This window comes from Barbus barbus (genome assembly GCF_936440315.1).
Source record: "Barbus barbus genome assembly, chromosome: 28".
NCBI classification, from domain to species: domain Eukaryota; kingdom Metazoa; phylum Chordata; class Actinopteri; order Cypriniformes; family Cyprinidae; genus Barbus; species Barbus barbus.
In genome coordinates, this window is record NC_136756.1 from 24,410,041 (window position 1) to 24,431,876 (window position 21,836).

The following is a 21,836-nucleotide window of genomic DNA, read 5'->3' on the forward strand; positions in this document are numbered from 1 at the left end:
AAGTGTTATTTTGGCCAGTTGTGTGTTGTGGATTACTGTGATGTATTTATCAGCTAATTGGATTCTCATTCTGACGGCACCCATTTACTGCAGAGGATCATTGGTGAGAAGTGATGTACGGTAATTCATTTTTGGGTGAACTATTCCTTTAACATCCAAATTAATCTACATACAATTGTACATATACAATAATGTATAGTCATTTATATAATTCATATATTAATGAGCAGAAAAACTACTTTTATGAGGCATATCCTTGCCAACGTCCTGGATGACGTGCCCAATAGGTGCCTGGCTCTGAGCTTCTAGCACTGCTTCTTGCACTCCAACAGCATCTCCAGGTCCTTCCACATCTTCATCTGTCTCATATTGGGCTCCTGGTTCTCTCGCACCTGCTTCACCTGCTGACGTAGAGCCTGCGAGCCCACAGAGACACAATGTTCATCGGGTCTGAAAAATACGCCTAGTGCTACATGTTCCAATGCTAATTGGAGATAAAAACAATCATTTACATATGTTCAAAGCATGGCTGGTGCAAAAAAACTGACCCATGATACCTGATCTGAATTTCAAATTCTTGCTGAGCCATTAAATGTATTGTACCCATATGACGGCAGTCAATTTTGGCATAATTCATGGATTCAGAAAGCTTGTAAAATAGCAGCAGTAAACAGTTAAAGGGCAGGACAGGCAGTTATGGGAGAGTTTGGCATGCCGTCGTCTCTCCTTCCACTGTGCTGAGAGGGTGGTCCACTGGTTGTACATCAGGGCAATGATTACACAAGCTTGTTCTAACACTGGCACAATGTGGTGTGACACTGATCGCATTCTCCGCAGTTTGGCAGAAATATCGCAGAGACCAGGCCCCCCCCGCTCTTAACTAACACCAAGTTGACTCCGACAGATGAGATAAAGACAAGAAACGACCTGATGGAACTAAGTTATGAGTCAGAGACGTTTGACAAATGGTCAAAGACAGTCTCTTCACCTTGCCCAAGGACTCCTGCTATGCCGTGTTCCCTTTTTTTTTTTAACATTTAATTTATTTAATTTAATGTAAATTTTTCTTTTTTTTCTTTTACATTTTTAGTTTACTACACTGGTTTGGATGACTTTAGGGTGAATAAATGACAGCATTCATTCATCCAACCATTTTTGGGTGAACTATCCCTTTAGACGTCACATTTAGTTACTTTCTGTTGAACAGTTGCCCAAATAAACTTTTAATGCATTGCTTGGAAGAAAAACAAATCTAATATGACAATGGTAAAAGAACTTCTGACTTATTGTCGTAACGTGTCCCGTGTTGGTCATGTGGTGGTAGATAGGCGCAGGACTCAGATATCTTCCAAAGAGGACTTTTACTAAATGCCAGCGGAGAAGTAGGGGTATATACATTCACAGTAAGAAAGGAAAAAAAATATATATAAACAAAATTAGGAAACTAATCAAACAAAAAAATATATATTTTCAAAAATAAATATGAACTTAACTCCGTGTCCCCTTTGACATTAAATGACCAAGGAAAACAGATTGCTTCAGGCAGCAAAATCTACATCGGGCACTTTAAGCAGTATGTCCACCCCTTGTCCTCCCAAGTTCAGTTTAGACTGGCTTATATAGCCTAAGACAGACTCATTACACCTAAGACCAAACCAAACCAACCTACAGGGGCACCAATATCAGAAAACTTGGAAGCATAAACACAAGCTCTTTTAACCATTTAAATCATTAAACTTCAAAAATACATCAAATAAAAACAAATGCAATTCTTTAACATAAGCAAAATGTAAGCAACAACATATGACATCTCTTCATGTCTGCATCGCCAAGGGTTAAGCCCCCTCCTTATTAATAAAAATGGTTTAACCCAACTCCAGAAAAAGGGACACTGTAGTCCCGCCTCTTCCTTTGAGGAGTCACAAGACCAGGATATGGGGAGTACACAGCATGCAAGGTAGCCGTTTACAAATGTAAAAATAAATACAGACTAGAAATAATAAATAACACAATGACAACTTGTCTCTGTGTGGTTAATGAGAAAATATATCATAAGGGAACAGTAGACATGACACGTTGCGATAACCACTGATATGTGCACCTATCTGCAGTCAACACAACCCGCATGATATCTTAAACTGTATTATACATTACCATTAAAGGATAAGGAACCTAATAAACTACAACCTAGTCAACAGAAATGCAAAATCATTAATAACAAATATAAAGAAACATAAAACGGTTATTTGTACAGACTTCACATGCTCCCGCCACCACGGTGGTGATGACGTCACCCCAGCACCCGTCATCACACTTATGATTATAGCAGTTCTCCAATTCCTGAGTCACTCCAACTTAGAATTGAACCTGCAACCTTTGTGTTAACAGCTTAAATCCTTAACCACAAGGCTATCGCCTGCCTCCACATTTAGCAGACATTCTGCTAAACTTTTCGAATGTGTAGGCTGCATGGATCAGGAATGGTTGAATAGATACTTGAAGCATAACTGAAACAAAAGACATGAAAAAAAAAAAACAAGCATTCTGAGCAGCAGGCAGGCAGGCGTGCTGAGAGCAGCCAGCTCAAAAGAGTCTCTCAGGAATAATTTGTTTGTCAGTTATGAAGCATGAATTCATGTGTTGTGTACACGTCTGTCTTTTCACTAGAGCTTTTAGCTTTATCTATAGCAGATATAACTTCAGTTTCTTACCTGAGAGCTGTCCTCCGCACCTGTAAATCCATTGACTGATTGATCTTACTCTGATCTGCCGCCCTCTGCATCTGACTCTCAATAATCTGTGAAAGAGAGGCCGGGGAGGAGAGAGAGTGAGAGAAAACCACAGGACTAGAAATCTTAGATGTCTAAGAGGAAGATGGTTGTTACCTCTCTCATGCAGTTAATGTGATAATATCGGCTTTCTTCCTGTGCCGTCTCTTCCCTGAGCATCCTCACTTCCTGTATAACATCAGGACATCACTGCCTGCTCATGTATATTCAATATTATTTCATAGTCAAATTGAGACCAAGGTTGGCTATCTTTTTACGAGTTGGAATTTGAACATCCACAGGATGTTACACTTGAATCTGAATTGGACTAAGAGATTCACCAAATGTTGTTTGGATGTCCAAATACAAAACCACAAAAGAATATACATTTATTTTTCTAATATGAATTATCTTATCACACACACAAGATATGAGGTATTTAAATAAATAAATAAATATGTGTGCGTATTTGTTTGTTATTTATCCATTTATAATGTATAATTTATTAATTAAATATAATTTTATGCTTTAATGTTGTTTGGCACCATTTAAAAAACAAAAATCTAATTTTAATTTTGATTAAAAAAAAACATAATTCTGGGAAAAGTATTGTTCCACCATGGTTATTTATTAAATACAGTTATTTATTAAATACAGTTTATTAAATATAATGCAATTACATAAGTTTACAGATAATTAAATTATTTATAATGTAATATAACAATATAGTTCAGTATTTTTTTTATTTAAACAAACTCCCAATTCAGTATCAATGCCACAAAACCCCCATAATACCTGTTCCAGCTTGGACCTGTTGCTCTCCAGTCCTGCAGCACAGGTGTCATACTGAGTCTTCTTTTGCTCATACTCTGGAGCGAGCTCCTGTTTTAACAAGCAAAACAAAAGAGAATGCAATTCTGGCAGAGCTGATATGCTGATTGGCTCTTTGTAGTTGATAATGATTCTCAGTATGAGGGAGAGAAACAAATGGCTTTGTATCTTCAGTATCTCGCTTGACGCTAAACAGTCACTCACTGCGTGTTCCTGTCTCAGAGCTGCTATCACCGAATTCAGCTTCTTTACCTGAAATAAACACAAATCTTCATGACAGATGATGACCCGAGAGAGAATCAAGAAACGTATCCACAACAGAGTTTTAGTATCTTGTTAATATCTGGTATTTTAATTTTAAATAAAAAGCATGTTTGGTAAAAATGGTCATACTTTATTTTAAGGTCCAATTTTCACCATTAACAAACCATTAACTATGACTTTTACCTAAATAAATTAGCTGCTTATTAATAATTAGTAAGGTAGATGTTAAGTTAGGGTATTGGGTAGGTTTAGGGATGTAGAATATGGACATGCAGAATATGTGCTTTATAACAGCCAATATGTTAATAATCAGCATGCTAAAAAGTTACCGTTACCGTAAAATTACCGTTATTATCTATTAAAAAAAGTTTTCAACTTTATTAGCAATTTTGTTTTTTCTAATAGAAGAATGGTGCTTCATAAACAACTGAACAATATACACATTTTAACCTCAAACACTATCATTCAAAAGTTTAGGGTCAGCAAGATTTGAAAGAAGTGTCTTATGTTCACCAAGGTATATATATATTTGATCAAAAAGTACAGTGAAAACAGTAATATAGTGAAATGTTATTACACTTTAAAATAACTGTTTTCTATTTTAAATGTAATTTATTCCTGTGATGCTTTTTCACCAGTCATTATTTATTACTCCAGTCTTCAGTGTCACATGATCCTTGATTTGGTGATTAGGAATGTTATGAATGTTGAAAACAGCTGTGAACGTAAGTGTATCTCAGTAAAGATAACGATTGCAGCTACCTCTAATTAGCTTTTGCCCAAATCACTTCTACTGACTTTCTGGTTATCTCTGATTGGTGTCAATAGGGAGTTGTATCAGACAAACTGTGCACTCTTGAGCCAAATAAACTCCTCTAGAAAGTTTACGACCTCATTAACGTTCCCCAATGTCATATGCATATTTACAGTCTCCCAAAACACAGAACAGAACATTTGGAGAAAGCTAGAGCATCATTCTCCAATCTGCCTGGCCCAGCTCACCATTTCAGACATGTCGTCCAGCGTTCGTCCCTTCATCTCGTCCAGCTCGCTCTTGATGGCGGAGACTCTCTCCAGCTCTTCCTGAGTATCGCTGTAGCCTGAGATCCCCTGCTGAGCCTCCAGAGATTGCTGAACACCAGAACACAAACAAAGCATAAATAGAACAAATGTTTATTCGCCTTGTCAATTTGATTAGATTACTTACTGAAATGTTTGATTATTTGAATACAGTAAACAATCAGTGTTACTGAAAAACATTTTAACTGTGAGCTGCATAATTTCAGCCCACAAATCAAACAAGATCTGAACCATATTAGCCAACGACAAAATTGACCGTATTTACTTCCATTATAAATGTCCCTGGTCAGTGTGCATGATTCATCAGAACATGTTGTTCCAAAATCAAATCTTTTCATTATATTTAATCAAAATGTAATGATGGTCTCTGCCTCTTTCATGTCTGCTTTTGTGACTAAAATTAGATTAACCAATAATATCACAGGCAGCCATCTAGATGGATAAAATCAAGTACCATCTTACATTACATGCTAATGAATATTCAGATTATTGCATTAGAAAGTAATGATTGTATTTTGATATTCTAAAATATGAAATAACTGTGAAAGTAGTTTGATCTATAACAAATGTTGGATTTTCTGCCACAGAATAAAAAAATAAAAGTAATTATGGCTTTTTAGTTTGTATCTCACATTTCTGCAATTGTATCTGTGTTTATATCTAAAAAAAAGTCTAAAGAGACATAAACCTATACACTGTTATCCCTGAAATTGTTTTAACCCAAATTAATTACGTACACTGAACATAAAAAGTACAATTTTTTATGTAGTACTGAATTTTTTGAGTTAGGTGTACAATTTACATGAGTTTCCTCACTGTATTGAATGTTTTACGTCGAATCAACTCAACTAAGCTTATTTGAGTTTGTTGCCAATGGCAACGAAATGAGGAACGCGACACGAAGAAGCTGATTGGTCAGAGCTGCGGTTTGAACTGACTCCTCAGGGGCGCGCATTTCTGTCAGTGTTTGCTGGTGAGTTGAAACTCTTTCTTCAGTTACCTTTTGCTCTGAAACCATTATTAATAAATGAAAGGTATAACAGTTAGCTAATTCAAAAAATATATAATTTAAGACTGCACGACTGTAAGTAATGTTTTACACAAACAAGCTTATATTAAACAACTTTGTGCATGTGCCGGAAATTAGCCCAAGAAATGCTATCTCTCGTCCACATAGTGTTAGTTAGTTAGCTACATTTCATTGAATACCAAGTCTTTTCTATCATGTAATGCCGGATAACTTTACTGCAATGTTTAGAAGCAGTTTATGGATAACTCAACAGCTCACATCTTAATCAGCTTGTTAAAAAAAATCTAATGTGCATTGTTGTCACTCCACAGATTCCAAGAAGTGCAGTGCTGAGCTAAAGAAAAAAAGATGATCTGGAAATGTAAGTGCTTTTGGCAAAAGGGGATGCTTGTTAAAACATACTAGACTAAAAATGTTATTTATGTTAAGGCTATGGATTACAGGTAATGATGTCAATGTACAGTCAATGTGCTCATTGTTTTGCTTCATAAGATATGAGAATATCGTCAAGAGCCAGGGGTATTAATTCTGTGTTTTCTGTATCTGCTTTATTTTACTCTCAAAGTGATGGAACCCCTTCACTTCCATTTTATGAATCACCAAGGACCATGGATTCAGTCACCTATATTTTAAATGGCTCGAGGGTGAGTAAATTAACAGCTAATTTTCATTTTGGGTGAACTTTTCCTGTAATACAGAAAAAAACATTAATTGATGAAAATGTGATTTTCATTTTTCATTGATATAATGTTGTCTCTTCCACCTCTGACCTCTGACCTCACTGACATGAAGTGTGGCAATAAGAGGGACTCCTGTAATACCTGATCACCCTTCTTTGGAGAACTTCATGAAGTTCTTCACAGCATGCTTTGTAAGTATTGTTGATTTCTCTTTCTGTTATAAATGATGTAAACTAAAGGGTCATAACATAGTTTTTAGCTAAAAAATTGTTTTATTAATTTCCTTCATGTCCAGGCTTCTGATGATGAGGAGTCTCACACCAAAACGTTCCAGTTGGAATCCGTGAAAGCGAAGATGTTGCACAACATCCCCTGTCTTTCTCCTCCATCTAGCCCCTGTAAGGAATCGTCTCAGAGGGTAATCTTGGGAAGGACTGTTTAGAGAACCTTCCTCAGGCCATTCTAGTTTTAGGATTGACTTATGCCTTGCATCTTGATTAATGAACGATACATTAAACACATACATTTTCTCTTTGTTTAATTAGACAAAATCTCAACATACCTAAAGTTACCTGAAATTTGTTAAATGGATTTTGTAAAGTGAATTAAAATAAACTGAATTCTAAAACAAAATCCTTGTTGTTTGTATTTTTGTCCTTGTTTATTGTGCAGCTGTAACTTAAAGAAGAATAAATCGGCAGAGAAACCAGTCATATTAAACCAGTTAAATAGTTATATTAAAAATGCAATTTGGTCTAAAAGTTAACTTTAGTGCAATTTAATGTTTTGAGTTACCTTAACTGGTAAATTTTTGTTATTGTAACAGATAGTTAGTTCAATTAACTAACACTTTCCAATGTAATGAACTTGAAATGTCTTGTTTGTTCAACAAGACAAAATCAACTTTTTTAGGGCAACGAGTTTCCATAAATTTTTTAAGTTCAATCAACTTGTACGGGCTTACAGTGTAATCCTTTATCCTGTGGTGAAAACAAGCTTCCATGGGATGTGCCTGCAGTGACTGTAATGGTCAAACACTTTCTGAAGGGTCGTGTCTGTACAGACAGCCAGAACTCAAAGCCATAAACCGCAGTGCAAAGCACTTTATTCTCCATGTACAGAGCGAACTTCACTTGTCAAGCTGAAACTAACGGCTATGGGTTTTATAATAGGACAAAAATGTGCTGAGCATTATTTCTGGGGAGATTACATGACTAATCACATTTTGACACTTCAGTACGGCTCAACTCAATTTAGCTTCATCTAGACATTTTGGACTAGTCAGGGAAAATGAAGAACTGTGCAAATATTACGAGTGAAGTGGTACAATGTTGTCACAATTCGATTTGTTTTGGCTCTGTTGTCAGTTGCAATTTAGAGTGGTAAATACTTGGTACATCAATATTGAAGGTGCACAGATTAGTAAATTACCAATACTGAAAGCTTTATCACTTTAATCAATGACTGTAATTCTACCTGTATCATGTTAATCCTTCATTTCTTTTGGGTACAAGACGTGAGGACATATTTTATCGGCTGATGCATTTGTAATGCTCGACATATGCAATTTGCACGACACGGCATGTGGAACTAGTGCGTCGGCAGGGGTTTTACTGATGCCCAGGCCGTTTGAGGGGATCAGGTGCCAAAGGGAGGGGTGGCCCAGGCTCATGGGCCACCCCTGCAAAATGGAGGAGGAAAATTCCCCTACTCAAAAAATAACAGCTTAGGACGCAGACAGGGAGCAAATGCCGGGATCATAAATAGCCCAAGCTCAGACTTTCTGCGTCAAATGGGCTATCAGCAAGTCAGAGACAGGGAGGGTTCAGAGGTGTGAAGTCATTTCCAGGAAGGTGCTGTAACTTCAGCGTTAATGCAATTTGAATAGACAGGGTCGGGTACAGGGAAGGTAGATTATGTACCAGTGCATATAAGATAGTGAAATGATACGCTGGGCAGGAACAAAGGTGGGCATTAAGCAGGACACTATTTCAACTTCAGTTCTTGAATTTGAATTAAATTTGAATTGGTGTAATAAACAGGATGCAGAATTGCAGTTTGGATTTGAATGTAAGGAGGTGGAATTCAAATAAATTGAAATGAAAGAAATACATTTGAGAATGAAGCAAGCTTTGAAGTTTGCCTTGACAAACACATTCGAAAGTTTCAAAAAACATTTGAACAAAATATCAATGTTTATGGACCTCGTGGACAGAGAGAACAACAGAATGATGGATATATGTGTGTTTACCAGCTGCTGTTGTCCAGCTGTGTGTTGTTCTCTCAAGATCTCTTCAGTCCTTTGTAGAACACCATACTCCACTTCAGCTCAGCGATCTCCTGAACGTTTCTTCTTATAAGTGCTGCTCTTGCCACGCATCTTGGCCACATATCGCTTAAACTAAAAAACAGGATAAAAACATAAAAAAAACTTAATCTTAATTAAGACATGAAAAAAGGACAATAAAAACTCAAAAAAATAAATAAAGTGAAAAGGGCAATGAAGGAAAAAACGACAATAAGAAACAAAAATAAAGGCAAAAAGGGACAATAAAAACTTTTAAAAGGGCAAATAAATAAAATTTGGTCAGAAAATATCTAGGAAAAAAGTAACATTTTTTCTTTATCAAAATTTAAGAAAAACATATGTAAAATTGATGTCTATTTCATGCAAGTTTTCACTATTTTTCATCTCCTTTTTGCCTTCACTAGTGCTCCTGTGGTGTGACAAATTACTTTTTAAAGACATAAGCATTCATGTAGTTTCGCAATCAATCATAATTTAATTTTAGGTCATCAAATCCACATGCATAATATATATACATATATTTTTTTTTTTGGCAAATGGTGTTTAAAATTGTTTTGTGTAAAGTATAGCATGTCACACAGCAGGACATTACCAAAAAGCATGTCTATTTCATTAAATACTCTAAAAATACCCATAAAAACCTTAACAGTAAGTACTTATGAATTAGAAATTATGGACAGTGAATGTGGCAGTGTGTGACTGTGTATGTAGACAATAACATGGACACTCCAAAAAGGAACTCCAATTCCATAGAACAGAATCAGCAGAATCTGCTGTGCAATTAGTAAATGTGACATTGGATATTTCAGAAGGGATAAACAGATCACAACACACAATGAGCCCTGGTTGAGTTATTGTATCCCACTAATGACTGCAAACAAAGCAAAGCCACCGTCTCAAATAGGAAAATGGTAAAATGACATGCAAACACCACCTGCGCTGCATGTACATGTACAGGGTTAAGGGATGCAAAGAGACAAAGTCAGGGGAACATTGTGGCCTTGGCTCTGTCTCCGGTAAGGTGAGAGTCTCTAGGAGACAACAGCTCTGAGGAATGAGTGGGTGTGACGAAGGGGCAAACCAGGGTACCACTGGGACATCTCAGTGGATCTCAACAAAAGAAACCTGAGCCCACTGGCATGCAGCCAGAGGGACAAAAAGCATCTTCATCTGGCAGCTCGTACGCTCAGGCTATTCTTCTGTCAGTACTGCCAATGGCTATAAATGTTGAGAGGCAAACTCAGAAATCACACAATGTGCCGTATGTCACTTGGGGCATGCAGAGATTGTGAGTGAGAGTTTATGCTTTGTGTATTTTGGGACAGCAAGGGCAGACAAGGTTGGTGCGGTTTAGAAGGGGAGCAGCAATAATGCCTCACTGTGTTCTCGAGTTCCTTCACTGCAAACAACTGAAACAGTAACACATCAGAATTTAAATACTTTATTGCAGGTTCAATTTATGTTAAGCTCAACAGACAACATGTGTTGTATAATGCTGATTAACCTACTAATAATGTCACTTCATCTCTTAAAGTAATTATTCAGTTTAGACTGAGTGCTTTTAGAGTATTTAAGCAGCGGTCACACTAGACTTTTTTGATACTGCAAAATTTTATGATGCAGTCACGCTGTGTGTTGTCTTTTTTAAAAACTATAAATTCAACGTTTAACAAATATAAAAAACTAAAATATACAATCTACTCCACTTTCCTGCAACAATGCAAATCGGTAGCTTTAAAGTTTGTAATGCTGTGATGTATTGTTCTACTATCTATCGTGTCTTCACGTGATTCAAATTCTCACTTGAAGATGCACTGTTGAGTGAAGAGTTCACCAAACTTGAACTTGTAATATTCATGTTTGGTGAACTCTGTCCTGTGTGTTTTTTTTTTATTGTACTTGAAAGCCAAAAGTATACTTCTTATCCATGTTCCACTTCATCTCAACAGTGCACCTTTGAGTGATTTCAGCATTTTAAAAGAACGAGCCAAAATCGTCCATCCATGCTCATTGTGAAAAGAGGTTTGTGTGTGCACCTGTGTGCGAGACTGAGCAGATCATGAAAAAAATAAGTGTACCTGAGCCTTAAGTGTCTCACATCAGGATTTTTGCTTTTTTTAAAGAAAAAGAGGGTTGAGTAGAAATTCATTTTTATAGTAATTACCATAATATGTGTTGTTGACTGAGCTGAATTTGTATTTAACTGCCTCCAACTTATCTTACTCCCTTGCTTTCAAATATTGTAATAAAATTTTTTAAAAATCATTTTTTGAATTCCTTTTAAAATGTTTTTTAACTCATTATTCATAACCTGCACCAAAAGCCATTCTTCCTTTCTATTTCCTTCTACATTGTGCCTCAAGTTGACCATACTTGGTTATTGTCTATTTCAGAGGCTCAGACTTGCACATCCCTATCACATCTATAGGCACACACTCTCTCTATAGTTTCAGCTATCCATCACTTGGCTGTTGCTGTTCACGGTTGGATGAGCCATGGACAGAAGTGAGTGTTATCATGGAGAGGCTGATAAAATCGCAGGAAGTCCAGAATTGGGGGAGGGATGGTGGCTATTTTAGCCAGGGTGCCGCTCTATCTGCTCGGCCTGCCAATATCTCTGCCCAAGGCTAGCCAGGGAATGGAACGTCTGCTTGTTAAAAAAAAAAAAATGCAGACAGACAGCAAAAAGTGAGGACAGGATAGTTCACAGGTCTCAGAAACAGACATAGGCCTGTTCATCACTGACAGTTACTCCGGGAAATCTCCTGGGAAAAAAAACATTACAGCTCTGGCTCCAGGGCCAGTGTGAGAAGGTTCGAGCCAGATGACATAACTGTCACCTGCCCTTTTGGAGCTGAGCTGCTTAAAGGGGTAATTCACCGCTGGCAAGATGGGCTTTTAATAAAACTTGCCTGGCTATGCAGTAGAAACATGAAAAATGGTTTGAAATAGGTCCTATATGACCAGAAAAAGAAGAGAAAAAGGGCAGTTCTCAGATTTTGGTGCCATCCTTCTGTCGATCCAGAAAGGAATAAACAAAATGCAAAAAGTTTGGTCTATAGTTTTAAAATAAAAGCCCTGGAGCTGTCAAAAATCTGCAAAATTCCACCTGATGGTGCAAAACGTGCATCTGGCAGACTTTTCCTGACAAATAAATGCGACAAATAACACAAAGAAGTACACATTGTTCATTTAAATGTACAACTGCCATTGAAACAATACAAAGCTGGTTGAAAATCTGCAAACTTACCCTTTAAGTGTACATACTGTATGTTTTTATGTCTTGCATATTTGGTTTTCTATGTTACACAAAACAAGCAAATTCTGATAATTTAGTTATACATTGCAAAAAGTAAAGTGATGTAACTGGTTATTATAGTAGTTTTAACACAATAAATGTTGTAATATTTCTAAAAAGAACAGGATGAATTTGTGAGTGAACCCTGAAGCACTTCCAGCTGTGTTTCTGTGTGTTGTGGATAGTAACTGTGTGTTTTCAGTACCTCATCTCCACGGATCAGCTCCGCTCCACCCCGCTCTCGTGCCTGACTGCTCTTCATGTTCAGTTCTGTCTCCACAGCCGCCAACTCCTCACGGGCCTCCTGCAACTCCTCCACCTTGGTTTCCTTCTTACGGACTATAATAGCAGCCTAAACACACAAATTTACTTTTTACAAAAATTTATTTTTTAATAACTTTTTGATGGTTTATTAACTCCCACATTTTCTTAATTCAAATTTTAACAAGGATATAAATAGAAAGTTTTAATGAATGTAATGTTTTTAATATATTCATAAAAAAATCTAAAATTAATAGAATATCTAAAATCATGCTGGAGCACATTCAAGCAAAAGTGGGACAAACTCAATTCATGTTTTTGAATTGTTCAGGTTAAAAATTTTATATTTTAAATAAAACGTTTCACCCAAACTGCCATGCTGATAAACAAATGCAATTTGTTTAAATAATGCTTTAACAGTGTTTTTCTATGTAAACATGTGCTAGACAACTTGTTTGATAAGACATTCGAAAACAGACGACTCATGTAAAAAAATTAATAAATAAAAAAAATAAATCGCCTTTTAAAAAAACGGATATATAGACCTTTTTTTCCATTCCACTGCCCAACATTTCACATTTGTGACCCTGGACCACAAAACCAGTCTTAAGTCGCTGGAGTATATTTGTAGCAATAGCCAAAAATTCATTGTATGGGTCAAAATGATTGATTTTTTCTTTTATGCCAAAAATCATTAGGATATTAAGTAAAGATCATGTTCCATGAAGATATTTTGTAAATTTCTTACTGTAAATATATCAAAACTGAATTTTTGATCAGTAACATGCATTGCTAAGAACTTCATTTGGACAACTTTAAAGGCAATTTTCTCAATATTTTTAGTTTTTTGCACCCATGATTCCAGATTTTCAAATAGTTGTATCTCAGCCAAATATTGTCCGATCCTAACAAACCATACATCAGTGGAAAGCTTATTTATTCAGCTTTCAGATGATGTATAGATCTCAATTTTGAGAAATTGACCCTTATGACTGGTTTTGTGGTCCAGGGTCACATTTTTAAATGCAAAAACGGGTTTTGTGTCATTGGCACCATAGACCTTTGGAAACCACTGTCTGTAAGAAGATCAGTTGCCTAGGGGAAAGGTCAATTATACAATCTTGTTGTTGTTGTTATACAAAAATGCAGTCTTGTTGTCTTGTTGTTGTTATACAAAAATATTTGACATCAGAATGCTGCCGCTGACCAATCAGAATCAAGAGAGCCGTTTAATAGGCTATGATAATGGACATCTGGCGACTACATATGAAACAAATGCACATTGTTGTATTAGCAAATCAGAGAACATCAAACATTCTTTCAAGTTCAAAAGACATACAGGACAAGTGCATCATCTTGGGTACGAAGGCTACATGGTCACCTATACCCTGTGTTTCCATTCTGGGCACGCTGGGCTTCAAAGGGCTTAAGGGGCAAATACTAAATCAGACAGTACACAACCCTGCATGAATAAAGATTGCTTGCAAAACAAAGTTTGGGCAGAAATCTCCCTGCCCAAAATAAACCTGACCTCTTAAGTAAAAAGAACAACACCTGTTCAAGCAAAGTCAAGTAAGTTATGAAAGAGAAAAACAGAGATGACACCTTACCTGCTGTCTGAACAAAGAGAGTTTATCATCCATTGGGTCGTTACGCATCATCCTCTTCTCAATCAGATGGAAGGTCTCTGTATTGGTTTCTCTGATCTAATGAACAAAAGACATTTCATTACTCTATACACTACATTCAAAAGTTTTGGGGCCAGTAAAAGAAAAATACAGCAGAGAAGCATTAAATTGATCAAAATTGAGAGTAAAAACATCTGTAATGTTACAAAATTTTCTATTCCAAATAAATGCTGTTCTTTTGAACTTTCAATTCATCAAAGTATCACGAAAAAAACTGTATAGCTGTTTTCACACTTTCTTTAAGCAGCACAACTGTTTACAACACTGATAATGACAGGACACTCTTGAAAAATAGATTTTTAATCTCAGTGAGTTTCTTTAAATAAAGGTAATAAAAAATAATAAGAAGAAATGTTTCTTAAGCAAAAGATCAGCATATTAAAATTATTTTTGAAGGATGACGCCTACATGTTTTTATATTGTTCTTTGTTCAAACTTTAACATTAAGATTCACATCCATGCACACCGACTGACCTTGTCCTCCAGCTGTCTCAGTTCTGCTTGGCCCATAGCAGGCTCAGACGCCACCTTCTGTAAGTACTGCACCAGCTTTCTCATGTTCTCCAGCTCTCTGGGCAGCTTCTCAGACACCATGTAGGAGTTGAACTTGATGTCCTCCTCAAGTCTCTTCATAAGGCCTGTGATTAGGATCACATGCATGTTAAAATGCAAATAAAAGTACTAAAGTGATCTCGCTCTGTGCCACAACACTTGTCTATTGCAGTGAGCATGTAATAGAGTTCTGAACTTGCAATGTGAGAACACAAGAAATAAATGCACTATGAATAATTCCTTGAGTAAAAGGTGCAAAGAGGTCACAAAACAAGATATGAGTGACTAAAGGTTTAAAAGAGCAATCAAAAGCACCATTAGGTATACATATTATATATTTGAAATATACATGTTTTATTTAAAATAATCTTACTTACGGAATCCCTCACATACATAATTTTAGTATGGGTGTGCAGTGGGAATCGAACCCATGACCCATGCTTAAACTCTGAGTGATTCTGGGACAGGTGTCCTTAAATATACCAACTCACTCTCTGGCTTTTCATCTGCGGCTGCCTGCTGCAAGTCTTTGAACTGGATCCGACATCTCTGCAGTCTCTGCTCTGCCTGGAAGAGCTGCACCAGAGGCGAAACACAGCCTGAGCCATTAGAATGTCCAGGAGACAATAACTGATTCAATAACTGATCATGGAGCTCCAGTGAGTTTCTTCAGACATAAACATACAACTGATGTATTTGTGCAGGTATTCAGACTGTCTCTACCTGGTTCTTCTGCTCCTGTTTCTGATGAGCAAGAGATTCTTCTCTTTCTTTTTCCACCCTTAGCTGTCTGGCCAGTTCCAGCATGCATTGATGGTTTGACACTGCCTCCACCTAATGGAGAAGAATGGTATCACAAAAACCAGGAAACCAGAATAGCTGTTTCACATTTACTATGCTAAATAAGTGAATTGTCTGGAATGGATTTGAACACAGGTGCATCTCAATAAATTAGAATGTCGTAATAAAGTTCATTTTTTTTCGTAAGTTATTTCAAAAAGTGAAACTTTCATATATTTTAGATTCATTGCATGTAAAGTAAAAAGTTTTTTTGTTTTAATTTTGATGATTAGAGCTTACAGCTGATGGAAGTCAAAAATCAGTATCTCAAAATATTAGAATATTTACATTTGAGTTTCAATTAATGACCATCCCTACAGTATGAATTCCGGGTATCTCTTGTTCTTTGAAACCACAATAATGGAGAAGACTGCTGACTTGGCAATGATCCAGAAGACAAACATTGACGCCCTCCACAAAGAGGGTAAGTCACAGAGGGTAATTACTGAAAGGTGTGGCTGTTTACAGAGTGCTGTATCAAAGCATATTAAATGCAAATTTGGCTGGAAGGAAGAATTTGGGTAGGAAAAGGTGCACACGCAACAGGGATGACTGCAAGCTTGAGAATACTGTCAAGAAAAGCTGATTCAAACACTTGGGAGAGCTTCACAAGGAGTGGATTGAAGCTGGAGTCAGTGCATCAAGAGTCACCACGCTCAGACGTCTTCAGGAAAAGGGCTACCAAGCCACTTCTGAACCAGAAACAACGTCAGAAGCGTCTTACCTGGGCTGTGGAGAAAAAGAACTGGACTGTTGCTCAGTGGTCCAAAGTCCTCTTTTCAGATGAAAGTAAATTTTGCATTTCATTTGGAAATCAAGGTCCCAGAGTCTGGAGGAAGAGAGGCACAGAATCCATGTTGCTTGAAGTTCAGTGTGAAGTTTCCACAGTCAGTGATGATTTGGGCTGCCATGTCATCTGATGGTGTTGGTCCACTGTGTTTTCTTAAGTTCACAGTCAACGCAGCCATCTACCAGGAAATTTTAGAGCACTTCATGCTTCCTTCTGCTGACAAGCTTTATGGAGATGCTGATTTCATTTTCCAGCAGGACTTGGCACCTGCCCACACTGCCAAAGGTACCAAAAGCTGGTTCAATGGCCATGGTGTTACTGTGCTTGATTGGCCAGCAAACTCGCCTGACCTGAACCCCATAGAGAATCTATGGGGTATTGTCAAGAGGAAGATGATAGACACCAGACCCAACAATGCAGATGACCTGAAGACCGCTATCAAAGCAACCTGGGCTTCCATACCACCTCAGCAGTGCCACAAACTGATCAACTCCATGCCACACCGAATTGAGGCAGTAATTAAAGCAAAAGGAGCCCCTACCAAGTATTGAGTACATATACAGTAAATGAACATACTTTCCAGAAGGCCAACAATTCACTAAAAATGATTTTTTTTATTGGTCTTATGAAGTATTCTAATTTGTTGAGAGAGTGAATTGGTGGGTTTTTGTTAAATGTAATAACAAAAACCCACCAATAAGATAAGAGCCTAAATCATCACAATTAAAAGAACCAGTGACTTAAATTACTTCAGTCTGTGTGCATTGAATTTATAGTAATATTTTATAGTAATTATTTTATAATTGTAAAAGGGGTCATATGATGCAATTTCTTGTTTTTCTTTTCTTTGGTGTGTTATGTAGCTGTTTGTGCATGTATACGATCTGCAGAGTTACAAAGCTCAAAGTCTCCCACAAAAGGATTTATTCTTTCTAAAAGAGAAGGCTGATGTAGACCGGGCTAAAATGCCTCATTCAAACACGCCCTCACATGTCTACGTCACGATGTGGAAATATTTGTGTAATGCCGCTCAAATGTGCACGCAAAGAAAGAAGGTGTGGTTTCAGTAACCGCAGTAGTGTTGATGCAGCCATGACAGGGAGACGCTGTGTGTTTCTATGCGAAAGCAAAAGTACTTTATTTGGCCTTCCGAAGGTAGATGCAATTAGGAATCATTGTTAAGATTTATTTACAACAGAACAGCACAACCCAATTTGTGCAATGCATTTTATGGACGACCGTTTTGTGAATAGGAGAGTACAAGACTGGCTATGCACAGATCAGAGGCTATTTATAAAAGAAAAAAAAAGGGTCAATTCCGACTTTGCTATGACAATCTGGCGCTTCTGAATCAGCGACTGCAAGTGTATTTATGTATTTGTTATTGACTGTTCGAATGTGGAGATTTGCACAGTGTAGAGTAACGCGTCCTGTGTGTGTGTGTGTGTGTATGTGTGAGAGAGAGAGAGAGAGAGAGGGTCACATCACAGTGGAGTCAGCTGTCTTAACCGCAGCTTGCGTACTGCAAATACATACGAGCATCATAACTGTGTCAGTCACGCGACTCTGTTTCGGGCTTGAACTGATGGTAAAACTATGGACATTATTAACTGTCTTTATATTTACTTTGAAAGCTGAAGCTCGCGATTATGGAAAGGGGCGTTACATTTCCGATGTGCGCTTGTGGTGTTCGGCCAATCACAATGCACTGTGTCAGCTGGCCAATCAAGCAGACTGCACTTGTCGGAAGGAGGGGCTTTGTAGAAAACGACGCATTTGAGAGAGGCGGGGCATAGAGGAACTACAATAATGTACAGTATTTGAAAAATAATGTGTTTTTTGAACATTAAAGCATGTCAACATATTCTGTTACACCAAATGCACAAAATAATTATCTTTAAAATAGCATCATATGACCCCTTTAAATATTTAATTAACCTAAACCTATTCTGTTTTTATTTCACATGCAGTGGTGGTCCTTTATTTTGTGTGAATTTAAATGCATTCGTTATTCCAATTATGCCTTTTAAACAGTGACCTCAGCAGTGCACTTTGATAGTTCTCTGTAAATGTTTGTATTTGCAGGTGCGATTTCATCATTTTATTTACTTTCACAAACAGATTCTTTCTTACCCTCTTTTTAAGCCGCTCCACCCTTTTTATGAGTTGATCCTTCTCCTCCTCCATCCTTTTCTCCTCCATCCTCCAATGTCCTGCAGCGACACATTGTTATTGTGTATATAATTCAAAACTCTACATGACCAGATGGGACTTCAGCAACACTGGCTTTCTTACCCGTCGAATCTCAGCGGTGGAGAAAGCTGAGCTTTTCAGCTGTTCACACTTTTTGTGGATGTTCTTGAATCCCTCCACCAGTTCTTCATACTATAAAAACAATAGAAAGAAAACATTAAAATAAAGCACACAAAAATAAACATCTATTAATCTAAATTAATGCACAAATACACAAACAGAATCTATAAGATTGTATAGGATACAACCACCATTATTTATAAATAATATACCCTTAAACATCGTTTTTTTTTCATGCACCTCTAAATATTATATTAGCTCCTTTTACAATTTTTGCAACCTTATCACAAAACTGGAACACTGATTTGTTTAATTTCATTATTTGCCACCAATATATATTCCAATTAAATAATTAGTTTAAATTCTAATAAATTAAAGAAATAATGTTTTAGACATGTATCTAATCTTTAAAAAATACATAGGTTTGCACTCTCTTTGTGTGAAGTGCCAGAATGTGTGTTATATAAAAGAAAGGGAAGAAATAGAATCTAAAAACAAATGGTTTTTAAATCTTAAAAGGAACCGTTCATCCACAAATGAATATTTGCTCAAAATTTACCCTCAGGCCATCCAAAATGTAAATGAGTTTGTTTCTTCATCTGAACAGATTTGAAGAAATTTAGCATTGCTCACCAATGGCTCCTCTGCAGTGAATGGGTGCTGTCAGAATGAGCTTTCACTTCACAAAATGTTAACTGTCTGAAGTTGTGTTGTAGATTATTGTAATGTTTTTATCAGCTGTCTGGACTCTCATTCTGACGGCACCCATTCACTGCAGAGGATCCATTGGTGAGCAATGCTAAATTTCTTCAAATCTGTTCTGATGAAGAAACAAACTCATCTACATCTTGAATCAATTATCAGCAAATTAAAATTTCTGGGTGAAATATTCCTTTAAGCCATACTGTATGTTCATTAGTCGTACCTGGTGGTAGGTCTCAGCAATGATATCCTCTTGGAGAAACTCAGCAGGAATCTCTAGTTTGACGAGGAATCTGGCCAGGTATGCTCTCTTCTTCAGATCTGGAATCCTCTGTAACAGCCAGTGCAAGATGGGATGCACCACAGGCTTACTGCCTGCCACCAAACCCTGACGAAAACTGCTTCTGTCAAGGTATACACATTTCAAAGCTAGATATTTCAAACAAAGTACGAGAGCAAAAATTAAACTTTTGAATTCATTTCATATTTCTGTTTCTTTCTCCAGAAAACAAACCTGCCACCCAGCTAAGCTACTGTACTAATACTGTTTTTCACTATTTCTGTCTTACGCTTCAGACATTCCTCCAGGAGGTTTGTATTTCAGCATCCCAAGAAGAGTAAACGTTCTCTTAGCAGTCTGCTCAGGCATTTCCTCACGTATATCAATGGCTTGCTGAACGAAAAGAACAAGATAAAGTGTTAAAAACAGCCGATTAGAGGGAACACACAACATAAAAATAAACCTGACAGATAGGGTCTGTATAGCACACCACCAGTCTATTGAATACAAATGTAATATGAATAAATAATAATAAAAAAACAGATGACAGGGACACTGTTACTTATTATATGTATATAAGGTTGCTTATAATACATTTGTATTAATAAAGAGGTTTTTTTTCACTCACCTTTGGATCAATTTCAGGCAGAACATCATTTAACGTCTGCAGTAACTGGATTGGCTCCAGAGTCGAATGTAATGAGATTTAAGTTTTTCTTAAAAGGCTCCCTGTTCAGCTGTTCAACGATAAATTTGAGCTGTTCGCTCATCTTGGAGGGTTTGTGGGTTTCAAAACTAAAAACAACCTCAGTTGATTGCGATGTTTACACTTTTTTCAACTAACGTTAGCTAATTGTCGAGCTAATTATCGAAGTATAATTTAGTTCTCTGAGCGCTGCCACAGAATGTCGTTTTTTATTTGACTTTAGCGAAATTAAAATGATAAATACGGATAAACACCGCTAACACATCAACAAATTCTGCTTAGGAACCGTTGTCACACAAGGCCTGGTTGCTAACAGGAAGTTGGAGATTTCTTGTGTTTTAAAATAAAAGTCTTTTAAAAGACTTTCACTGGTTTCTCCACTACAAAAGAATAAAAGGTTTAGTAGCCTACTTGTTTGAAAGAAAATATCTTAAAGGATCACAATATATAAGCATAACAATTATAGGACACAATTTTTTAAATATATAATATCACTCTCTTTGAATGACAGGAATGTCAGTGGATAGTGCATTTAATTAACTTTTTTTAATTTAGGGTGTTATTTTATTTAGTTCCAAATATCCACTGATTACTAAATAAACAGACTGAAATTATATATTACTTAACTTAACTTATGAATAAGACTTAACTAATAACTTGCATATATCTTGCTTGTATCTGCAAAGAAGTAGTATTTAAAATATTGCCTTTTGAATCAGGCGGTTCATAGAGAAGATATATATATTTTCACATTTTTTAATTCAAATGAACACTACATATTGATCTGATAAGCATAATATCATGTTAAAAAGTTAGTGTTTTTAATAAGGTGGGACTGTTATATTATAGATGACAGCTATATTTTATGTTGTCCCAATTTCTATTATCATCATAATCATCATCATTATTACTATATGAAGTAATAATAATAATTATTATTATTATTATTACTACCTTGTTATAGGTTACACATTATTATAAAACTATGTTAAAACTTTAACTACTGTTAAAAATAATCTTGAATTTTTTCTTTAACCTTTGTCCATTTTACTTGACTGTTTTTCTATATTTTACAAGAGCAAATTTGTACACTATATAGGCACTAGATAAACTATAACAAACTGGAAAACAGATATATAGAACTTAAGTAGGCTATTTTCACAGCTGGAATGGGACAAATGAAGAAATGAAATGGAAAAAATACAAATAAAATAAAACATTTGCAAAATTCCTTTCCCATGAATTTTCCTTTGTGGTTGAATGTGTCGCATGAATGCACTAACACACACATGCTAGCAGTTTATCTGTGAGTAACTGGTGTTGTGTGAGGTGGATTTGGCTCTGCGCGTGGCCGTCTAGCTCTGTCTGAGGCGCGTGAATGCACGAGTACATAGGCATTATCTTCATTTCCAGTTTCATCGGCAATTTACAGAATGCGGAGGTGA

The 21,836-nt window shown here is 36.5% G+C and overlaps 1 pseudogene across 1 annotated transcript; it reads right to left on the bottom strand.

Annotated features, from left to right (window-relative positions):
- Window positions 1–237: 237 nt before the first annotated feature.
- LOC306848826 (intraflagellar transport protein 81 homolog) lies at window positions 238–20,455 on the bottom strand (annotated as a pseudogene). The gene is made up of 18 exons: window positions 20,314–20,455; window positions 19,975–20,078; window positions 19,629–19,809; window positions 18,686–18,775; window positions 18,524–18,586; window positions 15,484–15,594; window positions 15,252–15,336; window positions 14,683–14,846; window positions 14,131–14,226; window positions 12,465–12,611; window positions 8,905–9,054; window positions 4,866–4,994; window positions 3,804–3,851; window positions 3,564–3,650; window positions 2,886–2,957; window positions 2,712–2,797; window positions 1,557–1,665; window positions 238–416 (listed from the first exon to the last, which is right to left on the bottom strand). The product of its transcript is annotated as an intraflagellar transport protein 81 homolog (transcript).
- Window positions 20,456–21,836: the final 1,381 nt, after the last annotated feature.